Below are 25,659 nucleotides of genomic sequence, written 5' to 3'. Positions count from 1 at the left end.
GCATCCCATGTAAAAATGTGCGAAAAAAACAGCTTTGCCAAAATGGTCGGCCTTCACTATGTTTTGCACTGGTATGAAGCGAGCGTGCTTGTGGAATCTATCCATAATAGTATATATGCCATCATTTATGGTAAGATTGAAGATGAAATCTATAGCTATACTCTCACTTGGTCGATCTGGGATTCATAAAGGTTGTAGGAGTCACGTTGCTTTGTGCTTGTCATACTTCTGTTTGTGAGACATTATACAAGTGCGCGCATCCTTCTTGAGTTGAGGCTAGTAAAAGTCACAGTGAATATGCGAGGACAAGGGTCCCGTGGGCAAGGCGTGTGGCCGAGTGGGAAAGGTCCCTAGGGCAAGCCTTCCCGCATGACAGGCATGCCAGGTAAGGGGCTCTATATGGAGGCTATATAGAGGTTAGTTGGGTGAAGACTTGTTAGGTGCAACAGAACTGGAATGGTGAAGATCTAGACTTCACACTTCCACAAATCTTTACTTATTTCCTTGCTTGAATGAATGATAATTCCTTTTATTTCTTTGTAGAGAGAGAATAAGAAGAGGTAGAGATGTGTAGAGGGAGAAAGAGATGAAAGGAGAATGACACCCGATGGGTTCCCAACCAACCCTCTCAAGGGCCCCCCACAGCGTTACTGATGTGTTATTTGCTTTTGATTTCGTAAATGAAATGTACACACATGCAATACCTCAATGCAGACTCTACCAACTCGAATGGGGAATAACACTGCGGTAACTCTTCAAAATGAAACACCTTTGGGCTGATTTGATGCACCTTTGGATCCGTCTGGATGAGGGGTTGTTGATAGCCACCAATGTGTAGATCGGAGATTGATTTGCGCTCCTGATGTGAGAGGAATCAAGGGCTCAAAGCTGACTGGCAAAATGTATCCGATCTGTCGCATAAAGTAGGGCTGAAAACGGAGATGATGATGAACACCGATGGGAGCACTCAAAACGGTGAGGAAATGGCAGAGAAGAGACTCAATGGGCTGCTGAAGTAATGGGCTGCAACAGAGAGGCAAGCGTTAGCAGACCCTCGCCGCGTCCTGCGAGCGAAGGGACTGAAAATTGAAAACGTTGGGCTGATATGTTGCTAACTGGAGTGCTGGGCTGATCTGCAATCTGGGAGAAAAAACGCTGAGAGCATGCAAATGTGTCAAACTTCGCTGCTTGACCCTCATCCTTGAACTTCCTTCTTACTCTTTTTCCCTAGGTAATCATACTGAATTGATAGCATCAAGTGGTTTCGTTTCTTTCCATAGTCATAAATGCACGAGAATCAGTATTTGAACGGTTAGAGGATGAAGTTTCCTCTCTGGAACTGCTAGAATGCTTGCTATGCTTTCTAGACTTCTTCTTGGATTTGCTTTTCTTGCTTTTGTTTGTTTTTCTCTGCTTCTTTTGCTTCTTTTCCTCCTCGTTGGAATCAAAGGAGTAAGAACTATGTGAACTGTCTGAAGACGAGGACGAAGACAAAGAACCGGGGTCACTCTCGAAGCGAACACGCTTCTTGGATTTACTAGCCTCCTCGAAAGTGGATTTTTGACCTAGATAGCCGGGATATTAATTTGAGCTGCTCTTCTTCTGAGAATGCTTTGTGGTCTTCATCAATTGATTGACCCTCTACTCAAGAGCGTTGTCAAACTCTTCTTGCGAGTATAGTTTCTGCTTTTCTACACTCGGCTTTGCTTTCTTTTTCATTGCCGGCATGAGAGGCGAATGGACGACGTCTCACCATCGTGAGTGAACCTCGTTTAGTGGGTGATTCTGTCACAAAAGCGGAAGTGTGAACTTAAATACTTTTGAGATTATTCAATTAAGTCATGTAGGAATCCGCACAAAATAATATTTAGCAAATAATGTAGAAGAGAACACGGCACTAGGGACTCAAGGATGGAAGATGGGCTGGTCCCTCCCCTCGAGGAGATTTTCTATTAATACTGAACTTTTGCTTACACTGTTTTTTGACCTGGAAACCATAAAAATGAATGTATTCATGAGCCTATTGGCTAAAATTCGATATAAGTGTAGCCAAAATGGCTATCTGTTTCATTGTGGAGTCTTCTTGGTAGCGGAGGTCCCTACTTTTAATTGCTTGCTTATAGGATGCCCAAGCGAGTATGCCTTTGCTTCTTGAACTCGTAAGGATGCTGAAAATTTGCGTGGACAGGTGGTATTGCGCTTATCTAAGTGCGTATGCGGCAGGACCAGTCTGAGTGGACTCTTGACTCAGTGTTAAGAGTGGTTGCAGGCACAAGCCCTAGAGTTCTCTCATCACATGGGAGACCTAGGGGTTACAGACTTGGTTCAGACTCTGTGGCCGTTGGCCAAGTTTTCTGTGACACCTCCAGACTCAATTGGATGTAGACACATTGTGGTTCACTTTTTTGCTAACACGCAGAGCCCGCCATGTTATGTACACATACATGAGGACTCCTGGACAGAGAAGGTTTCTTTGCGCACGGCTTGTTCTACTTGGGCTTGGGCCAGATACTTTTTGCAGTTACGTCTATCTCGGGAAAGCTTGAATGCGGATTACTCCCCATCCAAGCCTGCCTCGAAGATAGCACGGCTAGCTACTGCTGCCATCAGTTCTCTCTCGCTCCCCATGAGGATCGTCTCATGGAACGTGCAGGGATTAGGTGGTCCCCTGTTTCAACGTCAGAGGGGCCGACTGCGTCAAGAGCTTCAGCGATGCCTTGTGGGAGGAGAGATTGACCTTCTTATGCTATAGGAGCATCATCTGTGTGAGAGATGCATTAGATATTGTGGTCAGCTTTTGCGTGGACGATATGAGACGTTTTGGTCAGCTGCATTTGGACCTTGAGGCATCCAGGGAGAGGTATGTATGAATATTGTGGATTCTTTGCAGCAGGCCATTGTGGGCAGAGAGATTATTGTGCTAGGCAGGGCTCAGTGGATCGCTATGCGGGTTCAGCGGATTCCTTAACATCTATGTGCCCAATGTGGCGAGTGCACGTGCAGAGTTTTGGTCTCAGATTGTTTAATCGCGGCAGAGCAATGGTGCATTGGGGGTGACTTCAACATGTTGGAGGACCCCTTTGACAGGATTGGAGGTAGCCATACTACTGTGCATGGAGTTGAGTTGGCAGCTTGGGAGAGGTTTTGTATGACTACGGGTTTCAAATGTGTGGCAACATTCTAGCTTTGTGAGGCCCGCAGACAGCCTGGCCTTTTCTCGGTTAGACTGCAGAGTGGGAGGAGTGAATCTATTTCGGATAGATCGCTTCTACACTAGTGACCACTTCTTTGACTTGGGTGGGACAGTTTGCATTGTGACTGGGACTTCCTTTTCGGACCATGCACATCCTCATGTGACAGATAGATGGAGGAGGGGGAGCACGACGCTTCGCATCCCTGAGAGGGTCTTGCTAGACTCTACGCTCAAAGAGTGAGTGGTGGCTCTTTGGACAGAGAGCTTAGACATGCAGGACTCCTACTGACAAAGTGGCCTCAGGACTTGCTCAGCTTAGTCGACCCTTTCTTCTGGAGTCTTCGGCCCGTCTGGCTGCAGCGAGAGAGAAGGAGCAGCCTCTCCGATGGGGCGTTGCTTCCTTGCAGAGGATGCAGGAGAGCATTCAGACACTCCTCGGTTGGAGGAGTAGTTGCAGGAGGCTCGCCAGGAGCTCGTCAGCACAGAGGAGAGGCACCATGAGTTTGCTTTCCATTGATAGGCATCTCAGTGGACCCAGGTGGGTGACAGAGTGACAGGGGCTTTCTTTGAGGCAGTGGGACCCGACATCCTCATGCCAAGGTCAGCCAGCTGAGGAGGCCCAGTCAATTGCTTCAGAGCCAGAGGACATGCATGCAGTTGCTACTGACTTGTACCAGGACCTACTGTCTGTAGAGCCGCAGTTGGAGCGCGAGGATGCATGGAAAGAGCAGGTGTGGGCACAGATGCCTTGTCTTGTGATTGAGGAGATGCGCCAGAGCAGGTGTGGGCATAGATGCCTTGTCTTGTGACTGAGTAGATGCGCCAGAGGCTTGAGCTGCCTCTTCAGCTAGAGGAGCTACACGCGGCCCTTAGAGAACTTCCTCGTGGTAGCTGTTCAGGTGAGGATGGTTTGACTCCTAGCTTTTTCTTACAGTACTGGGACTTGCTTGGCTCAGATCTCTCCAGCGCTTTTCAGTACATCCTGCACACAGGAGAGATGCCTGATAGCATGAGTGAGGGCCTGATTTACCTCATTCCCAAGGAGGGTGGCTCCTTGGATGAGATTCGACAGTGGCGGCCCATCACCATCCTCAACTTATCCTACAAAATTCTTGCCAAGGCTCTGAGTTTGAGGATTCAACCACTTCTAGAGAGCATTATACATGGGACACAGACAGGTTTTGTCAAAGAGCGTAGTGTCCTTGACAACATCTTTACTTTTTGGGAGGCATCTGCCCTCGCGCGTCTTTGTGGTGAGGATCTAGTGATACTTCTCTATTTTTAGAAGGCCTACGATAGAGTTGAGTGGGACTTTGTCACGAGGACGTGGCAGCTGTTAACTATGTCACGAGGACGTGGCAACTGCTAACCTTAGTTGTTGGTTTCTTTCCAATGATTTTTGTTTTGTTTTTGCGACTCTCTTTTAGAAGTTGCAAATGGTCGGACATTATATGGCCAATCTGAACGGTATTTTCACCCACAGACGGGAAGTTGGTCGGCACTGGAATTCGTATAGTAAGAGGATGTCTAGGCTCAATGCAAGATCATGTAGGTCCCCCCGTCGCACTTAGCAAGTTGGTGGATACTAGGAAGTGAACTCAATAAAGGCATAAAGTCAAGGTGGGATCACCAACAGAAAGTATCCGACAATTGGGCCACATTGCACTTTTGGATGCGGTCCCAATGAGGATAGATGGTCAGATGACCAATGGGAGCCCAATGGAAGCATCTTCTAAAATTTAGGGAACTGCTATTTTGGCCCATGAAATGTGTTCGCGTCATTACCTTCGGAATGACAAGGGGAACATTTTACAACTCTGCCGCGAAGTCAACTGGGCAACCAGTCGGGAGATTTTTAGGCGGCAACCTCGAAACGGGAAAATGCGTGTAATCATGCCAAGTGACACAATTCTATGCACTTTCCTCATGCAAGCGAAGGTTTATAGCTGGGAGGCTCATTTTGGAGTTCTCTGTCACAGGTTAAGAGCTATGGAGTGCTTTCTATGTACAATGTGGTGCTAGGAGTAATGCCCTACACACTACACATTGCTCTCTCTCTCCCCTACGTGCAGTTATGTGATGCCCCACAAGAGGGCTCTTCGTTTGATTGATGTACAGCTTTGTGGTTTCATGCTTTTGTGCTGACAAGAGCCTCCTTGAGTAGGAACAGGGGTAGCTAACTGCTACTCCAAAGCAGGCACCGGTGAGGGTCATAACCTCACTGTACAGGTGCGTTTTCAGCGCTGTGTATGCACTGTAAATTGACTGTTTTTCAGCCATACGGACGCCATAACCATTGGGTATCGTGCCCCATTGGTACAGGACAGTTAGGGGACTGTTTGGGGCTGAAAACAGGGCAAAAACCAGTAAATACAGCGTGCTGAATTTACTGTTTTTGGGCAGGAATCAGAGGTTTTATGTCAGTGGAAGTGAGTTCCAGCAGGGGAATTGGTTTCGCGCAAGTTTCGAGGCTGTTATGTTGCCGAAATTTGGCCAAAACAGGTGGTATCTAGCGGGATACAGATAAAGGATTTCCAGGATTCTACTTTGTAATGTACCCTCTCAAAATATAAAGAAATACCGAAAGGGGCGCCAATTTTGGGGCCTACAAGTTGTCGACGTTTGCTCGAAGCATTCTAGCTTCCGAGCCGTGTGTGTGCTTAAGTGTTAATTCCCGTCGCAGGTTTCCTTTACACGTTCTCTCTGTGTGTGTCTAAAGTAAAGAGTTTTGGGTGAAAGCCAAAGCCTATTGTCCCACGGGCCGGTTTGAAGGTTCCGTTTCTAGGACGTCAATCACTTTTTCCTCAAAGAGTGAGCCTCGATTGTTTTGGGTAAAGACACAGAGTACAGGAACGCGGGAATACACTATGGCCAACAAAGGGAAGGGCATTATGGAAGAGGGTTCCTTTTGGAAGGACATGCAGGAAACTTCTATGGTCTTTGAGATTGGCGAGAGCTCACGGCCACGTCAGACTGTACCTCCTGTTGATGTGAATGTCACTCCAATAATACTGGGCTTTATGACTGGGCAACTTGAGGATGATGCGTTCAAGACTCAGTTAGTTTTTGCGGTGAATGTCTTTTCGCAATTGGTGCAAAATCCAAGGTTTATGGAGTTCTTGCAAGCGCCACGAGTGCAACAACAAAATAGGCAACCTACACCTCATACGGAGCTTGTTGAGGCTCAAGCCCAAGTACTTCATGCGACTCAGCAGGATAGGGAACACTTGCATGTTGCGGAGTCAGGGGCTCCAAAACAGATTTCTCCCGTGCATGAACAGGTGGCGAGAACGCCTATTCCACAGGTTATGCCAGTTCAGCCCACCACCTTTCAGAGCCCTCATGTTGTCTTTGAATGGACAGGGAACTGGATACCAGGCTATGCACCCAGTTTTTCCACCACCCACGGTACATCTTGGGTATGTTATGCGCATGAAAGTCAGCCGTACATGCCAGGAACAGTGTTTGGGGGTATGCAAGGCATGATGCCGAACCCCATGTATGGTAGCATTGGCATGCAGCAAGGTTTTCAGTGCAACCAGGGCCAGTTTGGGGTGCCACAGGGTCATTTTAGCATGGCTGGTTTTTCTGGACAGCAGCCAGATATCGCACCTCTGACGCAAAATGTTAATGGCCAAGATGTGCCGATCATGCCTACTACAGTGCCCATGTTGTAGACCATTCCTTATGACAACTTGGGGGCACTAGAGAAGCCGAAAGCTTACAAAGAAGGTGGTGCAGCTGTAAAGTTCAACACTTTTAGTGGCTTCGAGGATAAAGCAAAGGCTCTCATTTTCCTTCAGCAGTTTGATACAGCTTATACATGATGGAATTTTACAGAGGCCTCTAAGGTCACGAAAGCTGCCACTTTCTTAAATGACAATGCGCTTACATGGTGGACGACATTGTTAATGTTAAGGGCAGGCACCGCCACTTGGTTTTACTCCAAGCAAATGTTTGCATCTGCTTGGCTGTCAAATGAATTTGAAGCTGACGTCATGACAGATTGGCACCAGCTTACTTCGGCTACATGCAAGAGCTTACCTGAGTACAATCGGAGGTTTTGTAAAGCGTTACTCTTAGTGACAAAGCAAATAGATAAGTACTGTTGTGGGCTGCCTAAAGGGCTTCGCGATTACTGTACCAAGAACAGAGTGGCTACCCTCACTCAGCTTATGGAAGTTGCTAACACTTGTCTTTCCTTGTTGAAAGGAGAGGACAGTGGGTTTCCGAGCAACGAGAAAGGAGGGCAGCAAAAGAAAAATTTAGCCAAGAAGCCCTTTGTGAAAACGGCTCCTGAAGCGTCACAGGGGTCAGAAAAGGCTACCAAAGACAAGGATTCAGCCGGGACTTATAGAGCGCATTCAAAGAAACAGAAAAGAAGCCTTTTGTGCGCAAGTCCCTCTAGGAAAAGTAGGTCCTAATGGCTGAAAATAAATGCTTTATATGCAAGCAGTCTGGTCACTTTGCTACCAATTGTCCACAAAGGAAAAGACCAGCTAACTCAGATGATAAAGAGGACCAGAAAGGCAAGAAGCCTAAACACACGGCAGGTTTGGTGCCAGATATGGTGGGTGATAGGCCCAGTATAGATGCCAATGAATTATGCAGGGCATGGGGAAAAGTTAGGGATCAAACGGCACTCATCTTCTTTGATCTAGGTGCCAAAGCCAACTTTATCTCACCAGAGTTAGCTATGAAGCTGGGCATTAGAGCTGGAAAAAAAATAGGGCACACAACACAATCAAGGTTGGCATGTCCTGGCCACTCAGAGTGTGTTACTCCCATTATTGGAAAGCTGCGTCTGCATATTTAGTCTTATACGGACACAGAAGAATTTTATATCATGCCATTGGAAGGGTGCGATGTGCTACTTGGAATTCCGTGGATGTTCAGAGTGCATGGCGTGCTGGATGCCTTCGGCAAGATGATCACCCTTCAGCATAGGGGCAAAACTCATGTTTTGGATGTAAAGCTCAAAGGGGAGTCTGTTCCTATTGTATCTGCTTCTGCTATCACTTCTGTAATAAAGAATCATCTTTCTGTGTACTTGATTTTTGCACGTGATGTCTCAGATAATAATCAATCAAATTTATCTGTGCTACATAAAGAAAGGTCAGCATTTTTGCAAAAGTTTAGTGACTGTTTTTCTGATTCATTACTGTCGCAATTGTCGCCAGAGAGACCCGAGGACCATCGGATAGATTTGGTGCCAGGGTGTAGCCCACGAAATAGACCTCCCTACAGGGTTACGCGGCGCAGCAGAAAGAGATTGTGGGCTAGGTTGAGGAGTTATTAGAGAAGGGGTTGATTCAGCCTAGTTCTTTACCCTTTTGCTCCCCAGTGCTCCTAGTGCAGAAAAAGGATGGCTCATGGCTCATGTGTATTGATTACCGTGTGTTGAATAAGAATACCATCAAGAATAGATTTCCTATTCCTCGAATTGATGATATTCTTGATCGTTTAGAGGGTGCTGCAATTTTCAGCAGGATAGACCTTAAGAGTTGGTACCATCAGATTCGTATAAGGCCAGAGGGATGTGCACAAGACTATGTTCATAACGACATTTGGTCTTTATGAGTTTCTAGTGATGCCGTTTGGGCTAACAAATGCTCCTGCCACGTTCAACAAAACGATGGACCCGATTTTCCGCTTGCATCAACAGTTTGTTGGGACGTTCTTCGATGACATGATAGTCTATTCGAAGAATGAAGAGGAGCATAGACGTCACTTGACCATTGTGTTCGAAGAGCTGCGTAGTCATAGGCTACTTGTCAATCCTAAGAAAAGTAAATTCTTCCTGGAAGAGATCTACTTTCTTGGCCACATAGTCTCAAAGGATGGTGTCAGAATGGATCCCGCAAATGTCGAAGCTATTAAGACATGGCTAGACTTCAAGACTATGCACGATGTCAGAAGCTTCTTGGGATTGTGTTCCTACTATAGAAGGTTTATCAAGAATTTTGCAGAGATAGCATCACCTCTTAACGCTTTGCAAAAGAAACAGGTCACTTTTAGATGGACCCAAAAAGAGATTTCAGCTTTTAGTCTCTTAAAGGAAAAGTTGACTTCAGATCCAGTAATTGTTTTGCCAGATCTCAGGAAGTCATTTGTTGTCCAATGTGACGCGTGTGGCAGTAGCATCGGAGCAGTGCTAATGCAAGACGGACGGGTAGTAGCTTATGAAAGCCGAATTTTGCACGGGCTAGAGAGGACTATGCAAGTCTATGAGAAAGAGATCTTGGCCGTGATTCATGCGCTTTCTAGCTGGAAGCACTACCTCTTAGGTGCTGATTTTGTTGTCCAAACAGATCATCAGACCTTGCGATACTTGTTGACACAGTCAGAGTTATCCGGAAAGCATATGCGATGGGCAAACATTCTTTCTATGTTCCACTTCCATTATGCATGTGGAAGGTAAGAAGAATTTTGTGGCTGATGCGTTATCAAGAAAGCCACAGATTTCAGGTGTGTCAATTCCTTATCATCATGAGTTAGATGATATGAAGGAACAATATGCTATTGATGAAGATTTTTTGCAAGGATCTTTGAACAGTTGCAAGAGGGGCAACATCATGAGCACTACCTCCTCAGAGATGGTTTTATGATGATGCATGGCAGACTTTGTGTCACTAGGCCATTGCGACATAAGGTCATGGAAGAGAGTCATGTCCCACCGTATGCAGGGCATCGTGGTATTGATGCGACAATTAAAGCGGCAGAGACATTCTTCTATTGGCCTACCTTGAGGAGAGATGTGGATGCCTTTGTGTGAGCATGCGTGATTTGCCAAAAGGTCAAGTTTGACAGGCAAAAGGCACCAGGGCTGTTACAACCACTGCCGAAGCCATGGGAAAGCATTGCGATGGACTTTATCTTTGATCTTCCAAGAACGCCAATAGGGAATGATGGTATATGGACCATTATCTGCAGGTTCATCAAGCAGGCCCATTTTATCTCTGTCAGGAAGAAGATAAAATCTGATCTGATGGTATGCTTGTTCATGTACAATGTGTTTAGTACCATGGTATGCCACAATCAATTGTCAGTGATCGTGATCTCGCATAACCAGTTTGTTTTGGAGAGGATTGTTTCAGAACATGGGCACTACGCTCAAGTTCTCGTTTTCGTTTCATCCACAAAGTGATGGACAGTCAGAAGAGGCTAATTCTACTGTCCTAGATCTGCTGAAATGCTATGTGTCAGATAATAAGCAAGTGGGAATAGTATTTGCCTATGCTTGAGTATGCGTATAATAATACGGTCCATTCGTCAACTGGCAAAGCACCTTTTGAGATTGTTGAAGGCGGCAAAAAAGTTCCCCCCATTTTGCATACAAAGGACAAGATCTTTGAGGCAGATCGATATGTTGAGAACATGGATGAAATGTGAAACCGGCCCGTAGGGCGGTAGGCGTTGGCTTTCACCCGAAATTCTTTACTTTAGACTCTCACACAGAGCACTTTGCAAAGAGAACCTGCAACGGGAATTAACATTTGAATACACACACGGCTCGGAAGCTAGAATGCCCCGAGCAGACGCCGACAACCTGTAGGCCCCAAAATTGGCGGCCCTTTTGGTATTTCTTTATTCTTTGAGAGGGTAAATTACAAAGTAAGGTCTTGGGAATCCTTTACCTGTATCACACTAGATACTACTTGATTTGGCCAAATTTTGGCAACATAACAGCCCCAAAACTTGTGCAAAATCAATTCCCCTGCTGGATCGGCGTAAATCCCCTGATTCGTGTCCAAAAACAGTAATTTCAGCTTGCTGTATTTACTGGTTTTTGCCCTGTTTTCAGCCCCCGAAATACCCAGGATGTACCGTGGGTGGTGGAAAAACTGGGTGCATAGCCTGGTATCCAGTTCCCTGTCCATTCAAGACAGCATGTTGGCTCTGAAAGGTGGCGGGCTGAACTGGCATAACCTGTGGAATAGGCGTTATAGCCACCTGTTCAAGCACGGGAGGAACCTGTTTTGGAGCCCTTGACTCCGCAACATGCGAGTGTTCCCTATCCTCTTGAACCGCATGAAGTACCTGGGCTTGAGACCAACAAGCTCCGTATGCGGCGTAGGTTGCCTATTTTGCTGTCGCGCTGGTGGCGCTTGCAAGAACTTCATAAATCTTGGGTTTTGCACCAGCTCTGCGAAAAGACATTCACCGCAGCAACTAACTGAGTCCAGAACGCATCATCCTCAAGTTTCCCGGTCATAAAGCCCTGTACTACTGGAGGGACATTCACATTGACAGGAGGTACAGACTGACGTGACCGTGAGCTCTCGCCAATCTCGAAAACCATAGGGATCTCCTGCCTCTCCTTCGAAGAGGAACCCTCTTCCATAATGCCCTTCCCTTTGTCGGCCATAGTGTAATCCCTTGATCCTGCACTCCGTGTCTTTACCCAAACCCAAAACAACCGAGGCTCACTCTTTGAGGAAAAAGTGATTGATGTCCCGGCAACGGAACCATGAAACCGGCCCGTAGGGCGGTAGGCATTGGCTTTCACCCGAAATTCTTTACTTTAGACTCTCACACAGAGCACTTTGCAAAGAGAACCTACGACGGGAATTAACACTTGAATACACACACGGCTCGGAAGCTAGAATGCCCCGAGCAGACGCCGACAACATGTAGGCCCCAAAATTGGCGCCCCTTTTGGTATTTCTTTATTCTTTGAGAGGGTAAATTACAAAGTAAGGTCCTGGGAATCCTTTACCTATATCACACTAGATACTACTTGATTTGGCCAAATTTCGGCAGCATAACAGCCCCAAAACTTGCACGAAATCAATTTCCCTGCTGGATCTCACTTGCACTGGCGTAAATCCTCTGATTCCTGCCCAAAAACAGTAGTTACCCCACAAAATAAGTTGCAGCTGGTAGAGGAGCCATCAGGTGTCCTCACTCGGGCCCGGAGAGCCGCTCTCGGTCTTAGCATTCCAGCAAGTTCAACTCCCCCACACATTCTCACAATAGTGGATACTCTGTCTTCAACGGGCACCAAGCCCTCAGTCAGTGACAAGCAAGAATCCAAATCTTTGCTCTCCGATCTTGATGAAGCTTTCTTGGAAGCAATTTTAGATCTACAGAAGATCAAGGTACCAGAGAAACCACTGATAGAACAAGAAAAGCTTATAGCAGAGACACTCTTGAAGAACACTTTCCAACAAGTGTCCCTCTATGACATGTTGCGGCTAGATGCGAGTTTCAAAAGTGGCACCCTTGCAGTTATTCAATCCCTTTACCCCGGAGCAGGTCCTAATGGCGGGCACCTCCCAGTGCGACCATCAGAGTCCTATATGATATCCAATCCCGTTGCTCCCCTCATTGATTATCGAAGCCCTCGTCTGATAGTGTCCGTCTTGGGTCAGCAATTTTCAGGAGTAATTGTGGATGGTGGATCCGGCATCAATATGATGCTTGAGTTCACTGTGATGGCTTTAGGCCTGCAGCCTACTCAACCTGCCCCTTTCATAGTAACATTGGCCGACCAGAGGGCAATATACCCTGTGGGCATAGTGGAAAAGGTGCCTTTGCACGTACAAGATTTTGCTTTTAGTTTGGATTTTGTTGTGGTTCATCTTCCACAGGTAAAGGGCGGATTTCCCTTGCTCATCGGTAGACCATGGCTGCGACACACTAAAGCACTTCATGATTGGGGAAACGATGCCATGTGGATACATACTCCTGGCTCCCCGATGCAACCAATCCGCCTAGAAGGAGGCATGGATCCCGTCGTGCAACATAGTTCTTTGTTCCTAGCAACCAACCTCGGATTGGAACAGCCTACTCCACCTGACGGGTCAGATGAGGATCTGTTGGAGTGGTTGGATGCTACCAAATCTATGCCTTGTTATGGCGTCTCTATTCACTCTTTGCCTGAAGTTACACCCTCTTCCAATGTTTCCACAGTAACTAAACCTAATGAGCCACCTGAGCCAGCTCAAAGGTTGAAGGTCACAAAGAATACTCTTGATGCGCCTTGGTGGAAGCCTTTGAATTTGGTGAGCCTATGAAGAATCATAGAAGCGGAAAGAATACCCCTCTACAGGAGTTCACCCCCCTTCACCATCAGCCCCAATGTCTGCTTCTCCGACCGGAACAAAGCTCTCTTCTGTGTCTAGCGAACTCCCTTCACAGAGCTTCCTCAAGACAGGATACAACCAAAAAGATGTTGATTTCAAGCCTGATAAATTCCCTGCTCATGCTCATGATATCTCTCTGCTCCATGTCATTCCACCTCACCATTCACTACCCCCACCCACCCCCTCCCTTTGCCCTCGCCCCTACCCACCCCCTACTCGCCTCTACCCACCCCCTCTCTTGCCCTCGCCCCTGCCCTCCCCCTAGTCGCCCCTACCCACCCCCTACTCGCCCCTACGCACCCCCTCCTTGCTCTAGCCCCTACCCACCCCCTACTCGCCTCTATCCACCCCCTCTCTTGCCCTCCCCCCTGCCCTCCCCCTAGTCGCCCCTACCCACCCCCTTTCCGCCCCTACGCACCCCCTCCCTGCTCTCGCCCCTACCCACCCCCTACTCGCCTCTATCCACCCCCTCTCTTGCCCTCGCGCGTGTCCACCCCCTACTCGCCTCTACCCACCCCCTACTCGCCCCTACCTAACCCCTCCCTGCCCTCGCCCTATCTAGCCCCCCTACCCACCCCTCACCCCCCTCACTAGCCCTCGCCCCCTTTCCCCTACCCACACCCCTTCCCCTCACCCCTACCTAGTCTCCCCTAAACCCCCCTACCTCACCCCTACCTAGTCTCCCCTCGGCCCCCCTACCCACCCCTTGCCCCTGCCATACATTTCCCGAGCATATCTCTTTGCTGTGGAGCCTCATTCAGTTGTGCCAATTGGGATTCTTGGACTATGCAATCATATTGGGTTCCCGCCTATTCAAAGGCTTAAGGTGTTTGCAAGCAATGCAGTGTTTTTAACCCCACCTTTGAGGCATGTAAGGTCATGGTTGGGCCTCATACCTGCTTCACGAAAGATGTACGGATGCGGTACCTAGTGGTTTTCTTTCACAGTTTGTAAGTATCCCTCTCACCGAGACGGTGAGCGGTCTTGTGGCGGGCAAGTTTGTCAGTATCCCTCTCACCGAGATGGTGAGCGGTCTTGTGGCGGGCAACCTGTAGCAGGCTACAATGTCACTTTCACACGACACACAGTTAGTATAGTTGGTCTGGTCTGGTCCACACTGGACGGACTCTCTGGGCTAGGCAGTGCCACGTAGCAGGATACGGACGGTGGTCTAGTGGACATCGTGGCTAGGTCACCACCACCACTCAGTTTGGAGATTAGCTTAGGTGGCTAACATTTATGAGCTGTTGGTGGATCATCATTTTTCTTCATATATGGTCCAACGTCGTCGTCTAGAGTAGCGAGTCTATACACACAGCACGTCTGCACGATCCGTGCACATCTGAGCCTCGACACCCCCATTGTACTTGTGTGAGTTCTGGGCTGGAGTTGAGAGTGCTGCCACGCTAGAGTTTGTATCGGTTCTTTGACTTTGTATCGGTTCTTTGAGATAGTCGAGTCCTTATGTTCTGTTGTGCTGTCATGTCTTGTGTTGATCAGCTGTTATCTATTGTTTCCTTTGTTTTCATTCTGTGCTGAGTGATGTCACGCACATTGCATTGAGGAGCACCCACTGTAGAGAGCACGACACTTTGTCCGCGCTACAGTCATAACCTCACCGTACAGGTGCGTTTTCAGCGCTGTGTATGCGCTGTAAATTGACTGTTTTTCAGCCATACGGACGCCAAAACCATTGGGAATCGTGCCCCACTAGCAGAGGACAGTTAGGGGACTGTTTGGGGCTGAAAACATGGCAAAAACGAGTAAATACAGCATGCTGAATTTACTGTTTTTGGCAGGAATCAGAGGGTTTATGCCAGTGGAAGTGAGTTCCCTGTTTTTGGGCAGGAATCAGGGGGTTTATGCCAGTGGAAGTGAGTTCCAGTAGGGGAATTGGTTTCGTGCAAGTTTCGGGGCTGTTATGCTGCCGAAATTTGGCCAAAACAAGTGGTATCTAGCGGGATACAGATAAAGGATTCCCAGGACTCTACTTTGTAATGTACCCTCTCAAAGTATAAAGAAATATCGAAAGGGGCGCTAATTATGGGGCCTACTGGTTGTCGGCGTCTGCTTGGAGCATTCTAGCTTCCGAGCCGTGTGTATGCTTAAGTGTTAATTCCTGTCGCAGGTTGCCTTTGCACGTTCTCTCTGTGTGTGTCTAAAGTAAAGAGTTTTGGGTGAAAGCCAAAGCTTACCGCCCCACAGGCCGGTTTCAGACTTCTTGGAGGGCACTCTACGCAGGATGGGCTTCTCAAATGCTTGGATCAGAGGTGTGTTAGCTCTGTACAGACGGGCACACAATCAGGTACTTTTGTCAGGAGGTAGAGGTGATCGTTTCATGCACACACGTTCGGTCGGACAGGGCTGCCCTCTTGCCCCCTTCCTCTTTCTGTTCTATGCTGAGGCGATGAGCAGGTTTTTGGTTTCACAGCAGGTTGGTGTGCGTGGCTTAGCGCTCCCTATTCGGGGAGATGAGCTACTAGATGCTGAGTTTGCAGACGACTCAGCCTTGTACTTGGATGGCCAGGAGGCCAACCTTCACAGGTGTGGGCAAGCTCTTGAGACCTTTTGTTGTGCATTAGGCGCATGATCAACTGGAGAAAGACAGTGGCTTTCTCGGTTGGTAGTGCTCCTACGCCTGATTGGCTGCCAGGTGAGGGTTTCAGATGGATTCCCCCAGGGACTGCAGCTCGATACTTGGGCTGTCAAGCTGGCTTGGACTTGTCTCCTGAGCAGCAGATTGCTCCCCTCCTCCTGTCCATCTGGAGGAAGTTGTTACATTGGAGCTCCGCATGACTTTCTCTAGCAGGCAGAGTTGTAGTGGCCAACCAGGTGTTGTTGGCTACTATGTGGTACATCACTTCTTGTTGGATCTTTTCGAGTTCTTGCATCAGCCAGATAGAGAGGCTGATCATGAACTTCCTTTGGTCAGGGCGTGACGCAGATAGCCCGGGCCAAAGTGGCACGGTAGGTCATCATTCTTCCTTGTTCTCAGGGAGGGTTGGGGATCATAGACCTAGCACAACAGAGCAGAGCCCTTCTAGGGAAGTTTGTCGTGAGAGGACTTCTTCCAGGGGAGGAGCCCTGGAAGGAGTTTTTGCTTCAGCGGCTTAGTGCTAGAGTGCCTCAGGCTGGAGGCCCCTGGCGACCTTCGACCACATGGATTGTCACAGAGATGCGCAGAATTGGCCTGAGTAGGAGATTGGAGGACCGCTTCGTTGTGAGTCTGTTCTGATCCTAGGAGCAGCTGAGGAGAGGCTTGGAGCAGCGTCAGCCTACTTGCACGGAGGAGCGCCTAAGATAGCCCCATGTTTGGAACCCCATGGTTAGCACTCAGAGAGGCCAGTTGGTTGGTAGTAGGCCTCATGTTTCCTGGGGTCCCATGGCAGAGGGTCCAGCATGCACTTTAGGTGACTGGCTACAGTTCTCTGGCTTGTCAGAGGAGCTTTAGGGCATCCAGCTATAGGGCATGAGACAGGTGCACGCCTACGTCCTCGGACGCTGACCCCAGCACGGGGGAGGTGCCGGATGGTGGCTATGGTCAGGTGATTTGTCTGACGTGTGTTTGTAGGCCGTGCAGCCAGGAGATCCACTCTGTGCGTTCGTTTCAATCAGCCTCTCCAGCTGGTTGATACAGGAGCTCGAGAAGATCCAGCAAGCCGTGATGTACCACATAGTAGCCAACAAAACCTGGGTGGCCAATACAACTCTATCTGCCAAAGAGAGCCGTGCCTAACTCCAATGCAACATTTTCCTCCTAATGGACAAGAGGAGGGGAGCCATCTGTGCTGCTCAGGGGACAAGTCCAGGCCAACTTGAGAACCCAGATAGCGAATTGCAATCCCTGGGGGGATCCATCTGAAACCCTCACCTGGCGACCAATCATGCATAGGAGCACTGCCAACCCAGAAAGCAACTGTCTTCCTCCAGTGGATTAGTGCGCATGATGCATAACAAAACACCTCAAGAGCCTGCTCACACCTATGCAGATTGGCCTCCTGGCCCTCCAAGTACAAGCCTGAGTTGTCATGAAACTCAGCGTCTAGTAGCTCATCTCCCCTAACAAGGAGCTCTAAACCACTCAAGACAACCTGCTGTGAAGTCCAAAATCTGCTCATTAACATAGAACAAAAAAAGGAAGGGGGCTAGAGGGAAACCGTGTCTGACCGAGTGTGTGAGCATGAAGCACTCCCCTCTTCCCTCTACCAAGAGCATCTGACTGTGCGTACGCATGTAGAGAGCTGACACACCTCTGATCCAAGCATATGAGAAACCCATCCTACATAGAGTGCCCTCCAAGGAGTCCTAGTCAACTTTGTCTTAAGCCTTCTCAAAATCGAGGAGTATCACTAGATCCTCTCCTCAGAGACACGCGGGGGAAGACGCCTCCCAAAAAGTGAAGGATGTTGTCAAGGATACTACGCTCCTTGACAAATATGTCTGGGTCCCATGTATAATGCTCTCTAGTAGTGGCTGAATCCTCAAGCTCAGAGCCTTTGCTAGAATTTTGTAGGTTGAGTTGAGGGTGTTGCCGAATCTCATCCAAGGAGCCTCCCTCCTTGGGAATAAGGTACATCAAGCCCTCACTCGTGCTGTTAGGCATCTCTCCAGCATGCAAGATGTACCGAAATGCGCTGCAAAGAGTTCCCTTTATTCAACCAACAAGTATTAAAACCCAACGAATCCTCAGAATCCTGGCTTGAATCTGATTCAAATTCGCTGCTCACCTCTATACCCTCATTCAAATCAGGTATAGGCCCATCCATTTTACTCTTCATGGCTTGTTCTTCCTGCCAGTTACCCTTCATGGCTTCTTCTTCCGGCCAGGTCACATTGAGATCGATGTTGTAAGCGTCTTTGATCCTCTCTTTGCCTTGCATCACCTCCTCTTCCACCCAACCTGCATTCAGGTCCATCCTCTCCCCCTTTCTTGCCAGTTCACCTCCAAGACCACCCAAAAACTAGAAACCCTGCAATCGCTCGAATTTGAATTCTCCTGCATGCCCGTCGATTTCCCACATGCCAGCGTGGATGCCTTTCACCCTTTTGACCCCGCCACGTGGGTGTTACTTAGTCCGGGTTTAGTTTTTGCTGAGGTGGACCGCCGGGCGGGCATGCCTGTTCGGGTTTAGTTCTTGCTGAGGTGGATCGCCAGGCCAGCACGCCGTCCGGGTTTAGTTTTCAAGCAAGTCATAGTACCCCAAAAAGAAACTGGGAGTCAAACCATCCTCCCTTGGACAGCTACCTTGGGGGAGTGCTCAGAGGGCCTCATGGAGCTTCTCTAGCTAGAGGGGAAGCTCTAGTTTTTGACGCATCTCCTTTGTAACAAGGCAGGGCATCTGCGCCCAAACTTGCTCTCTGCATGCATCCTGACGTTCTGACTGTGACTCAACTGACAGCAATTCTCAATAAAAGTCAGTAGCAACTGCACGCATATCCTAAGGCTCTGAAGCAACCGACCCGTCGGGTTTCCTCAACTGGCTGACACTTGTGTGCGCATGGCGGGAACCCACCGTCTCAAAGAAGTCCCTAGTAACTCTATCACCCACCTGCCTGCTAAGATGCCTGCCAATGGAAGGCAAACTCGTGACGCTTCTCCTCAGCTCTAGTCAGCCCTTGTCAAGCCTGCTGCATCTGCTCCTCCAACCAAGGACTGTCTGGTTGCTGCTCCTGCATCCTCTGCAAGGAAGCAACGCCCCGGCGGAGACGCTTCTCCTCCTCCCTGGTTGCAGCCAAGCGAGCTGCATACTTTCGGAGGAAGAAGCGACTAAGCTCAGCAAGTCCAGAGGCCACTCTATCAGCAAGCGAGTTTTGCCTGTCCAAGCTCTTTGTAAAGAGTGTCACCACTCACTCTCTAAGCTCTGGATCCAGCAAGATCTTGTAAGGGATGAGTAGCATCGTGCTCCCTCTTCTCCGTCTGCCTGTCACAGTGAGGATCACTGGTGCATGGTCGGCAAAAGTAGTCCCTGCCAGAATGCGAACAAACCTACCCATGTCACAGAAGTGGTCACTGGTGTAGAAGCGATCAATCCGAGATAGATTCACTCCTCCTACTCTGCGGTCAGAGTGAGAGAAAGACAAGCTGTCCGGGGGCCTCACAAAGCCTGAATGCTGCCAAACTTTAGAAACCTGTTGTCACAAACTGATGACATGGCATCCCCAAAAGGAAGAGACCTAAAGTCATAAGTTGTTCCAACTTATAGGGTCTTGTCCGATGGGGCCCTAGGGACATAAAAAATCAAAGGAAAGAGCTGGCGGATTGGCTGTAGGGATTGCCGCAAGTAATGCTGGCTGATGTGGCAGGCCGTACGGACGTTCCGCGTTTTGCGGACAACAGTACGGACGTTCCAAGTTTTGCGCTGTCAGCTTTTGGGAGATGTTGCTTTTGAGTTTGAAGGCTTTTCATGTAACTGCTTTTCCATGACCAAGACCCCGGGCCACTCTCTAGCTCAGAAGTGCTGACGAGCGTCTGAGCAGAGAGGACCCGCGGGCAACTTTACTTTGCTCAAGCATTAATATAAAAAGAAATATCGAAAGGGGCGCCAGTCTTTGTGGCCAATCTCTCTGGGCACGAAACTACCTCGGGCCGTGTGGACTCAATTAAACTGTGATTTAAGTGTGAAGTTCACTTCTCTCTCGTGTGTCGTGCTAGATTCTCAACTTGGGGTGCCCAAGTTTGTTATAGTGGTATCAGAGCTCAGACGATTTCTCTTCTACTGGGAAATCCGATCCCTTTTTCCGGGACACACATAGATTCTGGCAAGAATCAGATGAACCCTCCTAACTCTTGTGGAACGGAGGGTAGCACGGGAAATTCGAATGGATTAGCAGATCATGAATACGGGCCACCTTGGTTTACGAAGTATCAACTAATGGAGATGCAACGTCAGCAAGTTGATGATTGTTAAAAGCAAATGCTCCAGTTTGTGAAGGATCCAGTATGCCAAGGATGTTTATTGAAGATGAACTTGATGTCGTTGTCGAAAGACGAGTCAACCAACTTTTGGGGGCAAAGAAGCAATCGAAGAAACGTAACAAGGGAACTGACTACCCTAGTTATTTGGGCCGTCAATCTTCTTTTGCAAATGCAAGAAAGCAAAAGAAGCATGTACGCTTCGAAGAATTGTCCAATTCGTCCTCATCTTCTTTTGGCAGTTTGGATAGCTCTTCCTCTTCTGATTCGAGGGATGAGGACAGAAAGGGTAAGAAACGAAGAAAGAACCAGAGATTTGGAAAGAACAAGAAGAAGGCCAAGAGAAGCAGACCATACCGCAGATCTCGACATTTTTGTGACAGTTTTAACGAGGATTCATCCTCTTCTGAGAGTTCGGACTCCGATGACCACATGTTTTATTCAAAGAAGCACTTTTACAGAGCCAGCCAATATAATTTTCTCGAGGACAAGGGCAAGAAGACCAAGGAATTCAAGGAGGGTGGACATGCAGTAAAGTTTGAAACCTTTTCAGGGTTTCGAGATGCTCCCAAGGCTTTAGCCTTTATTCAACAGTTTGACATAGCGTTCTCTGGAGGGCGCTACTTAGAGCACTCCAAAATCAGGAGGGCAACATCATTTTTGAAAGGAAATGCACGAACGTGGTGGTCCACTCTTCCCTTAAGGAAAGAAGCCCCGACAAAGTGGTTTCAAACGGCTCTTTATTTCCTCTTTGCTGACTCAAGAGTACGAACGAGATGTGATTAGCACTTGGAACCATCTTCGGATGTCCAAGGCTGACACTTTGGATACTTATTGTGAGAGATTTTGGGATGCTTTTCTACCTACCTCTTCTTTTAAGAAGGTCACTTTTAGCAACAAATCGAGCGATTTTGTTGTGGACTTCCCAAAGAGATCCGAGATTAGTGCCTTCTGCAGAAGTCTGAATCCAGGCAACAACTGATGGGACATGCTAAGCAAGGATTTGCTATGTATTCGGTTAACTGGGGACTGACCTAGATCACATAGATGGAAGCACAGAACTTTGCCGCGCATGGGGCAAAGTACGAGATCAAGAAGCCCTCATCTTCTTCGACAGAGGAGCCAAGGCCAAATTCATTTCACCTGAATTGGCGGCTTGACTTGGAATTATGCCCGACAGAATGGGGCCACAGGTGGAGGTAGTTCTAGCGGCACTCGGACAAGATGTTGCCATCACACCTGTCATTGGAAAATTCCATTTGCATTGTCAGGGGTATTTAGGGGACGAGGACTTTTACATCATGCCTTTGGAAGGGTGTGATGTCCTCTTAGGAATCCCTTGGTTCCACAAGAACAACGCCGTGGTTGATTATCGGGCCAAGAAAGCTACTTTGAAGAATGAGAAGGGCAAGAAAATTATACTTGGTGTAAAATTGAAGGGCGAGTCCGTCCCATTGTATCGGCTTCGGCCATTTCTAAATTAATGAAATCTAGTTGTTTTGTTTACTCGATCTTCTTGAAAGAACTGAATGATGAATAACGATCAAATATGTCTGAATTGGAAAAGGAACGACAAGAATTTCTGCACACACAGGCCGATTGTTTTTCAGAAGGGCTACCAAGCGAGTTACCTCCACCTCGGTCCTGAGGACCATACGATTGATTTAATTCTTGGAAGTACACCATCGAATCGGCCACCTTATCGAGTTAGCCAACCCCTGAATGAAGAAATAATGAACCAAGCAAAAGAACTTCTAGAAAAAGGTCTCATTCAACCTAGCACGTCACCTTTCTGATCTCTGGTATTGCTAGTACTAAATAAAGATGGATCTTGGAGAATGTGCATTGACTATAGAGCTCTCAATAAAATTACCATCAAGAACAGATTCCCTATCCCAAGGATCGATGATATTCTCGACAGACTACAGGGATCCTCGTGCTTTAGCAGAATTGATTTGAAGAGTGGATATCATCAGATCGGAATTGCTCCGGGGGATGTCTACAAGATAGCTTTCCGGACAACCTTTGGTTTATACGAATATTTGGTTATGCCTTTTGGACAACCTTTGGTTTATATGAATATTTGGTTATGCCTTTTGGACTGATGAATGCTCCAACAACATTTAATCGAATGATGGATACGATTTTCAGAGAGTATCGATCTTTTGTGGGCACTTTCTTTGACGACATTATAGTTTTCTCCAAGAATGAAGCATAGCATAGACATCATCTGCTATAGGTCTTTCAAGCATTGCGGAAGCATAGATTGGTTATCAACGTGAAAAAGACTGAATTTTTCTTGCCTGAGATACATTTCTTGGGGCACATTGTCTCAGCAGAAGGAGTGCAGATGGACACGGCCAAAATCGAGACTATTTACGATTGACCTGCCCTAAGTAATGTTCATGAAGTTCGAAGCTTTTTGGGAGTGTGCTCTTATTATCGGCGGTTCATTCGAAAGGGTTACCTCGATGGACTAAAGTCACCGCTATTTTTTTGAGATTTTAGGCTACCTCGATGGTTAAAGTCATTGATATCTTTTCGAGATTTTAGGGATACTGACGGGTTGATAGTATTTTGCTGAATGACTTTATGTAAAGAATTACTTTGAAATGGGAATTCCTAAAATGAATCTATTACATGTGCTCTCTCATGTGTGTATTGCTTGAGTGCATGTTTAAAAGATGAAATGGTTGCAGCATTTCTGTCTTGTTCACGCGAGGGGTGACGTGGATATGATAGTAACGAGACAAGACATCCGTGAAAAGATCAACGTGGTGTGGATGTGATTGTTAAATAAGCTATAATGATCATGATTCTCATCTAAGATCTCGACAGGGATGGCGATGTGAATGTTTAGTGACTGTCGTCTTTCGTGCAAGTGCTGGATATGTCACAAATTGCTGACATGTCAAAGCCTGAAAAATGGAGCCAACTTGCAGATCCGGCCGAGGGGCCTAAACTCTAAGAAGGATAAGTAACAGAAAAAGAAGTCCTACCAACTTATGGGGACCCCGTTCCTAGTGACATAAAGGAATTAAAGTAAAGCAGGACCCATACACACACACACACACCAAGACGCGCAAAAACTGATGACGTGGCAGCTATATAGACGCTCTGCGTTTTGCGTTGACTGTTGACGTGACAGTTGTACAGAATTTCGTGATTTATGCTGGCAGCTTTTGGGCATTGCTTTTGGACCAGATGCTTTTGAGTTTGAAGGCTTTTCATGTAAACTGCTTTTGGGGCCTAGGGCCTTTAAATATGAGGCCATGGGCTCATTCTCTGGCATGCTTCCTGGAGAAGGTGCAGTTTGGAGTTCCGGCTTGTACTGTGTTGATGCAATATAAAGAAATACCTAAAGGGGCACCAAGGTTTGGGGCCAATACTCTCTGGGGTGGAATTCCGCCACTTCGTGTCGCATGTCGTCTCTCTCTCTCTCTCTCTCTCTCTCTCTCTCTCTCAGTTCAATTGTTATTGAAGTGCTAAAAGTCTGTTCAGTCTGTTCTTTTCTATTGGCACGTGGTGCCCGTCCTGTGACATGATATATGTGGTCTAGTATGTCGGTAATTAGAGTCAATGTCTGCTGAACTAGTTTTTGTCCTACGTCTATTTTGCAGGAGTTATCGAGGACGATTATAATTCTTTTAAGAGGGGGGTATGTCACAAAGTCATGATGTGGCATGACTTGTAGGACCACGACCGAACAAGAAAAGGACAGGCAGAAGTTTCACCAATTTTTAGAAGCTGGCTGAGTGGCGCAAATCAAAGGGTGCCGACTTTATAAGTTGTAACAACTTATGGTACCCCGGCCGAGGGGCCTAAAACCCTTTTTAATGAAAGATGGGCCCCTATTTTACAAAACGGCTGATAATGTGGCATTCTGTATGGACATCCGCAATTCGTGCGCAAAATACGGAAGCAATTGCTGACGTGGTAGTATGGATGGCAGCCCATGGGGTGCTAGCTTTTGAGTCCCAAATGCTTTTAAAACACTTGATTTTCATGTACTGCTTTTGGCCAAGGGCCTTAAAAAGGGTGCCAAGGTCTCCTTTGCTAGCAGATTAGCTTGGGAGCATTGCGGAAAGAGAGGACCTTCGGACCTTGTACTTGTGCAAGCATATTAATAAAGAAATACCGAGAAGGAGTGCCAGTCTTTGGGACCTTGCCGTGCCGTGTCATCTCTCTCTCTCTCTCTGGATGCACCCTCTCTAACTCTTACACAATCCGAGATAACCAGGCTCATTCGCCAGGATTTGACTCAGCTAGACACCAAGAGGACATGGATATAGTCAGCACAAGAGCTAGGCACGAAGATGGCTTTCTACAGAGAGCATCTCCTCTAGCTTACGGACGATGGTTTTGTGACGAGGCCTAGATACATGGACACCCACTTGTCTCATGGAATACGATGTGCTATTGGCCAGATTCTCACATCTTCACACCAGCTGCGGATCGAGACCGGGAGATACAACGGAATACCAGCAGAGGCGAGGACATGCCCCATGTGTGACATCGAGCGTGAGACAGAGTTGCACTACACATGCCACTGCCCCATCTACTACGAGATACGAGGCCGCTTCCATTGCTTGTTCAGAGAGGGCTTTGGACCATTCGCTAGAGTCATGCGGTACGAGGATCAGAGATGCCTGGGTTTGTTTTTGCTCGAGCTGCGCAGACACAGAGAGAGCCTGATGAGAGGAGAGGCTAGTCAGTCTCAGAGACAGATCACAGACTTCTATAGAGCTGCCACTGGACACCCGGAGGAGTTACTACCACAGCAGAGCCCGTCGCTTTACACTAGAGGCATACTGATCGACCGAGTGACGGAGCTAGGGAGATCCAGACGCCCACGACTGTGGAGGACTACACAGCATCGACGGAGGCTGCATCAGAGGATTCGGATCACTTTGGCTCGACATGCACGACGCCCAGTCTGACTACTGACCATGGAGGAGATTGATGAGATCCGCCAGTGACCAATGCTGGATCTCCCTTGATTTACCTATCCTAGCTAGTTGTTTAGCTGCTTAGTCCACACCTAGCAGTTTAGGATTCCATAGTATTTTATTTTGTCATTCTGTCATTTTGTCATCTTGTTACTCTGACTTTGTATCAGATCCACCACATTGTAACTTTCTGGTCTCATAGGTCACTTTGGCCTTTTGAAGACGTTAATATAACATTTCATTTCATTTCATTTGTGTGTGTGTGTTTTGTTGAGTTCTTTCAGTTTCTCTCACGTGTGTTGCATTAGATCTTTGGCTTGGGATGTCCAAGTCTATTACAATTAATGTTGCAGTCTCCTATTTAGGCATCTTGTGGGCTACGATCGCTGAAATCTCAAACATGCACACATCCAACCAGAGTTGTAATGCATTGAGTGGAGGAGATCTTGCACTGCCTTACCCACTTCTATAGGAAACTCATATCTGCAGGGGCACTGTCAATGGTAGTTAGGGCCA

The 25,659-nt window shown here is 47.6% G+C and overlaps 1 protein-coding gene across 6 annotated transcripts in view; it reads left to right on the top strand.

The window, feature by feature from the left end:
* LOC147458790 (ABC transporter B family member 25-like) overlaps positions 1-25,659 on the top strand; it is a 115,754-nt gene that overhangs the window by 869 nt on the left and 89,226 nt on the right. The gene's annotated exons all lie outside the window — the stretch shown is intronic.

This window comes from Adiantum capillus-veneris, chromosome 4 (genome assembly GCF_014529385.1).
Source record: "Adiantum capillus-veneris isolate H3 chromosome 4, ASM1452938v2, whole genome shotgun sequence".
NCBI classification, from domain to species: Eukaryota; Viridiplantae; Streptophyta; class Polypodiopsida; order Polypodiales; family Pteridaceae; genus Adiantum; species Adiantum capillus-veneris.
The sequence above is the reverse complement of the archived record's forward strand: the minus strand, read 5'-3'. Positions and strand labels throughout refer to the sequence as shown.